We start from the raw sequence: 13,005 nt of genomic DNA on the forward strand, positions 1-13,005 counted from the left end.
ATTAGGAAGTACTTAAAATTTACAGATGGTTTTGAGGGTCTGAAAAATTTCACATGTTAAAAAATAAGTCCCCAAAACAGCCAGTGAACAAGCCCTTCTTTTGGGGTTATTTTAGTGTTCTTTAAAGGACTATGTTCCAATGGTCATCAAGAGCAAATATTGCTCTTGTAAGACCTACATATAATACTACTGGGTCAGGCTCAATCTCAGACTGCTTCTTCTGTGGCAGCTATAAAACAGACAGAATGAAGATGGAAAGCTATTCATCCTCAGCAGAGCTAAGCAGGCTCCCTGATATTGCTGATCCTGAGGACCATCATCTGCCTGACCCCAGGGATGCTCCCTGGCTGGACAGCATCTCCTCACCCACTCAGGCTCTGACCCTGACGTTTTACATGGTTGCATGATTTGAAGCAGCCCACCAACCTGGAAAAGGAAAATGCTTTCCAATGGAAGATCACATATTTTCCAGGTGGCCTGTTCTGCGGATTCAGCGTTATTGCAAAGGATTTGCCTTTAAGTCAAAAAATTGCTTGTGTACGAGTCTCAAAAGCAAATCAGCAAGTGGAAGGAGTGGGATAATGGAGGCACTTATCTCTGCACAAAGGCACAAGTTTGATTTGCATAGATCCTGGCAGGAGTGACTCTGACTTTGAAGAATGGCACATGTCATGGTACGGCCACGGCAAGGATTGTAACTCAAACACGCTGGAAAAGAAAAGCCTCACTGGGTAGAAACTGAATAGCAAAACTCACTTCACTTCTCCTTAGCTCTGAAAAGCCACAAATATCAGGAGGTTCCAGGAAGAATTTCCTGGGCATCTCCTCCTTGGGGTAAATCGAGGTCTAAATCTAGACTAATGTGCCCAGAAGCTCCTGTTGAGGAAAAAAGAGAAAGAGAAAAGAAAAGAATAAATGGGGAAAATTCAGCTGAGTTTAATCTGAAGAGTGTATCCATCACCAAAAATGATACAAATCAGCTATTACTGGATCATGCAAAGGCAACTCCACTACCTGTGATCCTTCCTTCGCTTTCTAAACCTCTTTTCAGCCCAGCCTAATGAATTGTCAGAACTGTCAGACAGCTCCGAGGAATGACAAATGTCTATGATTTGCTGCTGCTACTTTGCTGAAAACACCTGATGTATATAGTCCTGAAATCCTCTGTTTTGTATTAAAGGCAAGTGTAAGCTGAAGGAATTGGTGTGCATGTGGAGTTATTTTCTTTCCTTTTACATAAATGTAGCTTAATAAAAAGAATATGATAAAAGAAAGTTCAGGTTGAACATTAAAGTACTCCTAAATCAGGAAATGTCAAAAAATAAGGCATGAAATACAGCCTCAACCATGGCCTATTTTGAACATTTTACAATCCCATATTTAATTATATTATTTAATATTTTATATAATAGCTCTCTATGACCTGATATAAAACTTGATATATCTCGATACTTGCATGATGTTTTCTTAATCAGAATTATAGATAATGCAACACAAAGCATTCTAACTCCACAAAGAAATTGTTTGACACACAATAAGATCAGTCAAATAATTAATCTGACAAATATCAGAGTTTGAGTTAAACAGGCTCCAAACATTTATTAACTTGCAGCCAGATTCTGTGAACATTTGTCATTGACTTAAATGGGTCTAAGATTTCACTTCTTGACGAGTGACAGGCCCTGATGGGTATTTAGTCATTTCTGCTATACCAGATTGGCACTGTACTTAATACATTTGCTAATTCTGTCATAGAACTTACTCTCTATAACATTCCCCTGCATCTTCCCTAAAGAAACTCTTGTGAATCTGTCCCTTCAATAACACATACAGAAAAAACATAGTTTTGAAAAACAGACAGTACAAGTCTTGCCTAATTAGTCACTTGTCCAGCACTGTAATGCATCTAGAAAAAATTCCAATTGACTGGGAGAATAATTTTTGCTGCTTCAGTGCTTGTTGGATGATATTTTCATGACAATCACTTTGTTTGTATGACTTTACAGGAAAAAGAGAGAGACACAACCGTGGCACTATCCTTGAAGGTAGCAGACACAGAGGCTGATCTGAGTAAGGTTGGGAGTGTCACAAATTGTGTTTCTCAGCTGAAAGATTGGAGACAAAACACTGAGGTTGTAGAAAGCTGAGCCAACTGTGCAGGAACCAAGTGAAGCTGATCCTTCTTCCTCTCACTGTCACAACAGGTTTACTGTCACAGGCTAAGCTGCCTGGAAATAGAGTCCAGACTCAAAACTCTGCTAAAAGTAGGAACCTGGATCAGAACCATGAGGACGTTTGGTCATATTTCTTGTAGACCACTTCACTTCCACACTGGAAAGAAAAAAATAATGCTGTTTGTAGATCAAAAGGCAATGCCAACCACCTCCCTGCAAGTGTGCACAGTGATCTCCATGAGTGGTAGAGCCAAGTGTGGTGCTTCAAAGATGGAAAATAAGGTTGAGCTGGGTCTTGATGTTTTATCAACTTCATTAATGCTTCAGGCTCTCTGCAAGCCAAGAGCATCCTCAAGTCTTATTTCCCAATGAATCAGACCTATTCCAAAAAGAAAATACTTGCCCAGCCCTTGCAATTCTAATTAAAGGGAGGGTTGGGAGAAAAAACCAAAAAAAAAAAAGCCTGCAAAATTTAAATTGATTAATTGACTCACATGAAAGGCTGTAAAATGGAAGGCCCCTGTGCTGTGTGTCTTATAATAAAGCTCCCCTGGCACACACTTGCACAGCTGCTACCTTGGTGTGGATGTCTGCAGATGAAACAACATTGCCATCTCTCTGGATATCATCCCAATGAACACATTCCTCCTCAAACCACTCATGTGAGGCACTCTTGTGAGCCAGACAGGGAACTGAGGCACAGAGAATGCAGATAAAGACCTCCAAGGCATTGAGCTTGCTGGCACCTACTGAAGTCCAGAGCAATCAAGCCTCTAAACGGGGGTCAAACACTGGAGGATTTCATCTAGGACACTTTGCCCTCTGTGGTCAGTTCCAATTAATCAGGGCATGGAAAACAGGTCCCCACATATTAAGTGGCTGTCTAAATACTGGCATCCTGCCTCCTCTCCCTGATGAGCACATGTGGGTCTGGGCCAAGCCTGCCTGAGTGAGGGTATTGGGTTGTCATCCCCTGCACTGTCACGTCAAAGCACGGTGATGGGACTGTGTGAGGATCTCCCAGGGCATCAGGGCTGCTGGATAGCAAAGGGGAGCTGCTGCTTTCTCAGCAATCAGAGCTGAGCTCCCAAAAGCAGCCTCAGCAAAGGGCAGGAGGAAGCTCTGAAGCGCTGCTGGTCCCACAGATGCACTGCAAATGAAGATGTGTATACCCAAGCAGGAGGAATAATGAGAAATGTATGCCAAGGAGATTACTGGGTTTCTCTGTTAGATTAACTCTAGTTTGACAGTGGTTGGGTTTGGGAAATCCTCTATGATTTAAGAATAAGAATTCTTCTCTAAGTGGCCTAAAACTCACTGCTATATCATCACTTGCTGTTGTCAAATAAATAATCATGCGAAATCAGCTGCAGAGAAAAGTCTGCTGTGGAAGAGAGTTCATGCATGACATATGATATATCTTTTCACAGGGACAGATACATCTTTCTTACAGCCAGCATGCAGCTTCCTTCACTGCACCTTCCCTCCCATCCAAATCACCTCAAATAAATGTGAGTTCTGCTGTGTTCACAGTAATTCCTTCATTTTTAAACACATAATGGAAATGTATAACTAGTCCTCATAAAAATTTATATCTCAATTCGTCCCTTTAATTTATAACAGGCCCTCCAGGCAGTTATTATTCAAACATTAATAAAATGCCTATGGATCACCAAAAGCATCAATTTTCAGATCCACCTCTCCTCCTATTTGTACATATATAAAGCCAGATTAGAGTTAATGCCACTTCTGTGTCTAACAACAATTACGCCTTTAATAAGATAGGAACAAATGATATATTATCTTAATCATGTTAGGAATTTGAGTTCTTTCCATGAAACAAAGTTGAATTTTTTATGCCCTTTGTGACAATTGTTACTTAACAGCCTATGTGTTTGGATATTGCAGTTTATGCAAATGTTCATGTTCTATAAATTTTAGATTTATCTCCATTTATCATTCCACATGTTCTCATATACAGACATTATGGTTTAGCATCTGACTCTGCACACAGTCTAAAATATGATTAGGATACCTTTCACTTATTTATAACATGGAAAAAAGGATGGGGGGGGGGGGGGGAAATAGCTGTTGTAGAGGCAAGATCCTCCACTTCCATAAAACCAGGCACTGTGCAGAGCTGCAAAAGCCATCTTGGAATTTGGTCTTTCATTTACTAACAGCTGAATTTCAAAGGATTGAGGTTTATAAGGGAACTCTTCATTCTGTGCTCTAAAATCAGTCACGAGTTCATTGTATATCACACTTTAACAACTCTTACTCAGGAGAGTAATTATGGCTAATATGAGCTCTCCCATAGAGAGACAAGGAGACAACTTGCATGCACAACTGTTTTTGGATTGAAGCCATTTCAGAGGATCATTAGGATCATAAAGATCTGTAGGAAAGAAAACCCTGGTATTTTTCATTTTTCTGCTGGGAGATTTAAAGCTCCTTGAATTTGAAGAGGAGAGCTAGGGAAGTGCATCCTAGGCCATAGTTTCATTCTGCAAAAATCACTACAGTTGAATTGACCTCAAAGAAACAGCAGCAAATTATGTAATCTGAGAAGGTGGACCTTTGCATTGCCATGAAAAAAATAAAGAGAATACAAAAAAAAGACATTCCCCCCAAAAAACTGACCACACTCCAATCTGAGGTCTAAAGGAGGTTGAATTTACTCTTGGACATCATCTGCAGGAGCTCACAGTGATGTTTCAAGTGGGTGCTGAGCTAAGGGGGAATTACCAGGAATGGAGCTGTTGGTTGTGGTTTCTTTACACCAACACAGTGAACGGGCAGGAATTCAGCTGAACCATCTCACCTTCATGATGGAACTTGTGTTGCACCCAGGCTTCAGCTGTCCAGGAAATCTGTCTCCTTCAGAGAGCTGGCAGCATTATCCAGAGGGTTTTATTGCCATGTCTCCCACCCCTGCCAGCAGGAAGTTCCCTTTGTGCACTGAGGTGTCCCTGCAGTTCCCAGGCACTGTAGAAAAAGCTGATGGAGACCCAGGGAGGGACCAAAACTAAAGTGAACCCCATTAAGACGGGAACTGCCTTCCTGTGTGTTTCATTATTAATACTGAGTTCAATTACTCTGATTTCTTCTGTTGATGAATTAGTAGCACCAGAATCAAGTCCCTGGCTGATACCCATTTGTCTTTGCTTATAAGTGCTAATGTGATCCTGTTCCTTTAAAATCAAACTCCTGCTTCAGTCACTTTACATCTTTGCAACACTAACTGTCTTTTCACTAATTGGTTCTGTGTAAATGAAACAAGCTGAAAAACACTGTGGCACCAATAAATATTAATAAGTTATTGTTTGTTTTCTTTACCTTGCTTATGAATTCATACAAAGACAGTGCTAAGACATTAACTCCAGTCTATTAATTGCCACCTGATAATTGCCACCTGATACTTTTCTCCTGGATAATTAGGTACCCATTAGTTCTAATCAAGTAGTTACTTAATTATTGCAGTAATTAGTCTAATGGACTAGCAAATTGAAGCTTTATCACTTTTGGATACTTAATGTTCCTGACAGAGTACTTCACAAGTGTCAGGGTTCCTGATTCAGCAACCTGCCATTGATGAACCCCCTGCTGCCATCTCCACCCACCCACGCCGCTCCCCGGACACACACAGCACAACTTGGGTGTGTGAAGCCAGAGGCAACATAAATTTGAGCCCCTGTTCCTTCTGGTTCCCCTTCCCACCCCTGCCTATGCCTCCCCTCCTGTGCTCTCGCTGCTCAGCTCATTCCACGCCAAAAGAACTTTGTTGGGAAATTAAATAACATCTTGGCATGGAGATCACATGCATTAGGCTGTACAGCAGCGTGAGTCAAAGGAAGGAGCTAATGTTGGCAGGTGTGGGAAGAAAAAAGCAACTGTGAGGGGAGAAATAATAAGGAGTGTTCATGAATACTCATCTACAGCCCTGCTTGGAAAGGGAAAGGAAGAGGAGCAAAGCAGACTGGTGGTAAATGAAGGCATGGCTCCGAGGTCTGGGACTGGTAATAGGTCTCTCCTTCATCTCCAAATTGGAGGTGCAAATCTAACAGAGATTTTTAGTGAATAGACAAATATGGAAAGTCTTTTTTATTCTGCCCATGGCCTCTGTATGCCAGAGTTGGTGGGCAAGAGGCCATTTCTGTGCCCCATAGTTTTGTAGTTAATATCACGCTTGATTCTAACTAGGCTCTCCATCCCACAGTTCTACAACATTCCACTGAGAAATGCCACCCTCACCCCTGTACTCTGTGTCCTCACCCAAGCATCATCTTGTGCACTGTGCTTGCTTTTGAATGCTGTGTTTGAGATGGATATAACATGCACAGACATTTAGAAGCATTAAATGTGAATTTATCTCTCCCACTGATCATCTGATGCAGATTCTCTCCTGTTTCTTCATGTCAGATTTGTATCAGAATTGATCATCAAACCCTTTGGCAAGTGTCATCTGCCCCAGACGCTGCAACGTGTAACATATAAGCATTCATTGTACTGGGAAGGGGAAAAAAAGATTGATCCTGACCAGAAATAAAGAGGCTAATTCCATTCAATAAAAGCTTGACAACTTGCTAATGATTAAACTACTTCACATATGTGGTAAGATTATGTATTCTGAAATAGATGTATTTATCTGTCTTGATCAGATAGCTCCTGTTTCCATTGCTGCTAACAGTGGAGCACAGTCTCAGACATTGCCCAGAGACACAGGCTCTGGAATATGCCCTGGGTGGAGCCTGCTGGGTTTCCAAACAGCCAGGTACATGGGTTTGCTTTTTATGGATGGCAAAGTACAGGCTGATGGCACTGAGGAGAAATTAGTGGTGTTCACCTGGGTTTTGACCTACTGTGGAACTGGAACAAGGGCAAGTTGTGGGTCAGATGTCTCTTATGTGTCAAAAGCTGTGTAATTTATAATTTAGGTTACCACACAGAGGCCAGATTCCCCTAGTCTACCATTTAATCCACACTCATAGACCAAATTAAACCCTACAACCTAGAATCCTCACAAAATATGGAACTTATTTTACTTATTGACCTATCCTCAGTATGTTCATGTTATCAGAGCTGACAAGCCGACAGTTTTCAGGGAAAACAAGTAATTTAGTAACTTCATCTCTCCTAACTCTTCTCACTGCATGAAAAGCAGTGTCCTTTTACAGTTGCTTTGCATTCTTACCCAAAATATGATAGACAATGACAGAGAGGTCACTGGCTCCTGAGTTTTCTGCCACAGCTCCACATGCATCCATCACAACCAGCTGGGGATGTCATTTCCTCTGAAGTTACTCCTGAGGTAACAGTCAATAAAACCTCATGCTGCTACTGGAAAATCCTGCCACAAAACTGCTTAAACACCTGTGTGGGGCCACTGAGCAATAACAATCCCATGCACTGAAAGCAAAATTAAGCAAAGCATATTTGGCCCATTAAGAAAACATATTGCTTGAAATTACAGTGCCCCAGGATGCCTAGATCTTGCTTGTGGTGCTGGCTTCAGAGGAGAGGGCTCCCAGCTCTGTTCAGCAGGGGACATTTACTGACCTGATTTCAGTGGCTGAGAACATTGTCTCTGTCAAAGAAATTGGCAGAGAAGTTTTTGATGGTGAGAAGCAGCAACATCCTTGTCCGTCAAGAGCCCTAAGTTGTAACTGATGCTAAGAAATAAGCAAAGCCACCTGAGGGAGGCAGAAAACCTTGGAAAATCAGTGATGCTGGATCCATCTGGGCTCCTGAGTACTGCAGGCCCCCAAGACCATACACATGCAACTGAGAGCAGGGAAACAGTGACAGCCTCATCTGATTTCCCAATTACTTGGACTTCTCTGTCCCACTGGAAACAACCTTGGTGCAGAGCAGTTTTTCCATGGGTGCTCCCCGGTGCATGAGCTGGCACCTGGGGGACAAAGGGACAGCAGGCTGGGGGAACCATCACAAGGGTCTCACCCAAACTGTGCCAGCTCTGAGGATGAACAGAGACTGTCTGTCTCCAGCACTATTGATCCTGCAGAAGCTGTAAATTCATTTTAAGGATGCTGAGAGACAGCGAGCAAACCGTACGTGACAGATGTTGCTCACGTTGCTTAATGTACTACTCCAAGGTGTTCAGATGCTCTCGTTATGAGGGTGCAAATAAAATCAAGGCAGAGTAGAGTGAAACAGGCTAAGAAGATTTTTAGTTTTGGAAAGTTAAAAAGGGGAGGGGGGGGAGGTTTAGCTTGAGGAGGAGTAAATTTAATAGTATTTTTCCCTCTGGATCTGACATCATAGATTTTCCCTCTGGATCTGACTTTGAAGGAGACTTTTAGAATTCTTTAGAAATTACACTGCAACCAGCAAATTGGAAGACAAACCAAGTATACCTTTTGTGTTGAAAATACCAGGAAAAACAGTCCAACAGCTTTTGAGAGAGATGCAGAACTCATCAAGGCCAAATTGTTCAGAAATCTTACAAAAGAGGGAAAAAACCCAAAATAATAAAGCAAGATCTTTCGTACCCTTTCCCCACTTCTCTTTGTGTTGTTTCCAGCACTTCAGTTCACAGTTTCAGTTGCAATCAATTTCAGCTTGTAACAATTCAGCAGTTTAAGATCTCCATAACAGTTTAGACCACCGCTGTTCAATGGGCTGCACTGCTTTTGGAAAAGCCTGAGTTGTGCTGAGGAGGAGAGTAAATGCAAAAGGAAGGAAGAATCAGGGAGGCAAGCTGCTTCCAATTTGTCTATCCAGAATCTAAGATCTTTTTATGGAGTGTGGGTTATTATTGGAAAGATCTTAGTCTTCACCTTTTTGAGAAGCTCTCTGAGTGCTTCCTTTATGAGTTTTGTCATTTTCTTGCTTGGAACACATGGAACAAATGCCAGCCCACAGGATACAGGGGATAAGGCAAGATCAAAGACAACCATTCAGCTTTCTGCCACTGAATGAAGCGGGGCTGCTTCCCTGGTTGGGAAAGTCAGCAGCAAATACCTACGGGGTGACCACTAAGTGTTTCCTCATGAGAACCTCTGGTGAGCACCAAACGCAAAACAACTTTCACAAAGGTGATGGGGATTTTGCTTTAGAGAGGCCCCTTGAAATGTCAGTGAGGGGTAAATAAGCCATGAACAGTCTGGGCCTTGCTCCCTTCTCCTGATGGCCATGAGCAGCCACATCCTGAGAAGAGTTTGGCACCAAACAATTCAATGGCAAAACAACATTCAAGAAGCAGTGGCTGCAAGCAGCATCTGAGGAAAGCAGAGTGATTAATTACTTTGGAAGGACACCCCAAGCCATAATTTCATCCAAGCCATAATTTCAGCCCTCTGGCCATAACCAGGCAGAGAGCAGGGAGCAGCAGCCTGAGCAGCAAGGATACAAAAAGCACAGCCACCCTAATCTGAACCAGCCCCACAGAAACAGTCTGGGGGTGTTGGATGGCCACTCTCCCCTTTAGAGCAGCAATTTTCCTGCTTTCCTTCTCACCCTGCTCTCCTCATTTACATCATCCTAGTGTAGAATTGGGATGGTCTGAGGGTACCAGTAAAGACAGAAGGACTGATCACTCTGAAATTTGGCTGTATGGGCAGTTGGACCCCTGGATTTGGGGTTCTTTGCTTTCTGTTGTGTTTTGGAGGTTTTTTTTACAGGTTGTTCTCAGCTGCCTGTCAGACGGGGCCATGATGAAACCCAACATCTTGCAGAGACATAAAATGGAAAACAGGCAACTCATCAGAAAAGTAGCAGCTGTTTTACACCATCACTAAACAAAATGATCATACACTAAAAACTAGATTTAGCAGTTTAAAAGAGCTACTAACGCAAAATTAGCTGGAGACAACAGCGTGGTTTTGTAACTGACAGTGCTTCACTCCAACGCCCTAATTCATGCAAAAACAACTCAGGAAACATTAAACGGCTGATGCTGTTGGAAAGGGGAAGAGCATCCACTCTCAATGGCTGCTTAGGAAGAACATGCAGATTTATTACATCATCTTTTTTCCTTTTACAAATTTTAAATAAGAATTGTGTCAAAACTGCCACCTCTTAAATAACAACGATGCTATAGTCCTCCTGACAGAGGGAGATACCAGCTTTTATTGGCAAGTCATTTGTATTTATGGCAGGCTGAAAGCCAGTAAAAAGGTTGTGCAGAACTTTAACTGTGAATGAGATGGAATAAGAAGGCCTTGAGCACTTTGGATCATCAAATACTTCAATAACTGGATATGGCTGTTCATACAACCATAAATTCATACACATAGAGAGGATATAAAGACACAATTGCCATATGAATGGAGTTTCTGTTGCCTTCTGGAAGCTCATATGTGTGTGTGATCTGTTCTAGATACAGGTGCCACGCAAGCTTTCCTTTGGCCCAGCTGTGTTTCCCATTGAGGATGAAAATTTCCCTGTATTGTAGAAATATCCTGCCCATAACCAACATACCTTATGAGAATTAGAAATCTGCCTGACAAGAGATTCAGCTGATCACTCTTCTACCAAAGGATATGTGGCTTGGCTGGAGGTCTGTCATCTTGTAACAGTGAAGGGGTGAGTCCTGATTGCTTGGGACTAGATTTAATTTGTCCTTACAATTACTAAGATAAGAACTTGGTTTATTTTTCCCATGAAGTAGCTGCCCTGCTCTGGCTGAGGTGCTTCCATATCTCCCATATTGTCAAGTCCCTTCATCTGTGTGATCTGACCCTGCCTGTCTTAGGGGATTCTCCCATCAAGTCCCATCAAAATCCTGCCTGAGGGAAGAATTCAGGGCTGGATAAAGAGTGAAAAAAGGAATAAACTTTTAGCTGAGGTCTGGCTGTTTGTTCTGTGCAGACAAGTTGTGGCCCTGAAGAAGCCTTTTGTTTCCTAAAAAATTGTGAGGGTGGGAGCATAAAAAGTGCCCTGTACTTCAAGGGTATTTTTATTTAGATGCTACTCTTTAAAAGACTATATATAGCAGTAAGAGTCTAGCTGCAATCTAAAGTTTGAAAAGTTGCAGACTCTTGCAGACAGTCTGATGGATCTAAATTTTTCAGCTAAACAGCATCTATGCTCTTGACCTGAGACCTAGATTTCACATTTCAGGAATTAAATGAGCATCATTTTCTAAAAGACATTAGACCAAGGCTGGGCTATCCAAAGGATGGCTTCACGATTTAGATGAAGATGTTGTCATGTCAAGGAGACTTAAAACCTGACATATCCTTTTTCTGTTGAAAAGCCAGACCTAGTTTGTTATACCACATTGTAGCTTCTTATATGCAGGAGACAAAGGAAAAGTGGAGGCTGCTCTGGGTTTAGCATCTCTGAGAGGATTCTCTGCAGTAACAGGGCATAAGCCACTGATGATCTGCCCTTGCCTTATTTATGCTCAAAATTTATCCTCAGACTGTGCCAAAACCCTGCCAAAATATAAAGGAAATATTTGTGACCTCTGCCAAACTTGAATCTTCTGTGTCTGAGATACCTCAGGCGCTTTGATTGGACTGAAAGAGTTGAGCCTGAAGAAAGGGGAGTGGGAAATGAAAGGAAAGCTATTCCTTACCTGCTGCTGCAGCATTCAGCTGTGTGTCTGAGTACTCATCCTCCATCCATGCAGAAATCCTGTTTTTCTCAGGAAGGTGTTTGTTGAACACGGAAACTGCTTGGGAAAAAAAAAATAGAAGATTAAAATAGAAAGTAAATTTTGATGCAGGAAAATAAAGGAGATCTTTCTCCCTTGAAAAGGCTGTATTCAAGCTCAAGGAATTGGAGCCCACAGTTTCACAGGTACATCCCAAAGTAGGATCTTCTGGAACATGGGCAGCCCCTAAAGCCACCCAGAAATGCAAAGTATGCCCCTGCTGCAGCCCTAGACAGAACCTCCTGGCAAGCAAGGCACAGAGCCAGAGGAGAGATTGACTGATCTTGTTTCAGATCAGATGGATGGCTCTAAGTGACCTGTAAAGACACTCCCTGAGCCCTGAGCCACAGCATTAAGAGCCAAGACACCACTAGCACGCCTGGAGTAGTTATTAGTGACTGAAGTAGCACTTGTCAACTGCAACTTCAGTTTCAAGTAATAGTTTAACAGCATCAACTAGGAGAAAGGTTATATCTCAGTGTGTCTGGTGTGCTGCTGACACTTAAAGGAAATAATTGGTAGACTTAGAGCAGGGGCAGATGCCAGTGGTAGAACAGGGGAGGAGGCTGGGTACTCGAAACAGAGCTTCAACAGCATCATGTGGTACAAGAGCCAGGAATCCATCCTAAGCCCTGGCATAAAAAGTGTGAGGAAGCTGTAACCCAGCCTGTGGAAAGAGCTGTTTTCCCCACAGGAGCTGGGTTGCTGTGATTTCTAAAGACCCATCTACAGCTGCAGTTTGCAGCCCTGTCCTAGCAAGAGGAAACAAAAAAAAAAGACGTTGCCCCTTGAAGTTGTTGGCCAGCCTTTTGGAAAGCACGTGTAATGCAATCTCCAGCTGAATTTTGGCTACAGGACAGCCCAAGAGAGAAAATGAGTGTGTGTGTGTGGGTGTGTGTGTGGGTGTGTGTGTGTGTGCTCATGTGTACTGTGGAGAAGGCAGGAAATGGAATGAAGTAGAATGAAATGCACTTCTGGAATGAAGTGCAGAGTCTCATTTTACCTGTACTCGGGCTGTGTGATGCTAAAATAGAGAAATTAGCGCGCAAATCCAGCAATCCCCTGGCTGTCATCACCTCCCAATTAGCTGCCTTTGGGTTTGGTGGGCGCTGAAGGCTTGTGTCAGCAGGTGAGGTGGGATGTCTGGAGGGTGCCACGGGCAGGAGGGTGCTCTGTGTGTGCATGTTTTTGCCTTGTGCTGGTGGCTGG

General features: G+C 42.6%; 1 long non-coding RNA gene across 1 annotated transcript in view; it reads right to left on the reverse strand.

Annotated features, from left to right (window-relative positions):
• Positions 1 to 11,905, reverse strand: part of LOC139596768 (uncharacterized) — a 34,906-nt gene extending 23,001 nt beyond the window's left edge. The window contains exons 1-2 of the long non-coding RNA XR_011681449.1: positions 11,719 to 11,905; positions 757 to 876 (exon numbers count right to left, since the gene is read on the reverse strand). This is a non-coding gene — a long non-coding RNA (uncharacterized lncRNA). The remainder of the gene's footprint in view (positions 1 to 756; positions 877 to 11,718) is intronic.
• Between the last annotated feature and the right edge of the window lie 1,100 nt (positions 11,906 to 13,005).

This window comes from Agelaius tricolor, unplaced genomic scaffold (assembly GCF_023055355.1).
Source record: "Agelaius tricolor isolate 1412-34295 unplaced genomic scaffold, bAgeTri1.0.p SCAF_16, whole genome shotgun sequence".
NCBI lineage: Eukaryota > Metazoa > Chordata > Aves > Passeriformes > Icteridae > Agelaius > Agelaius tricolor.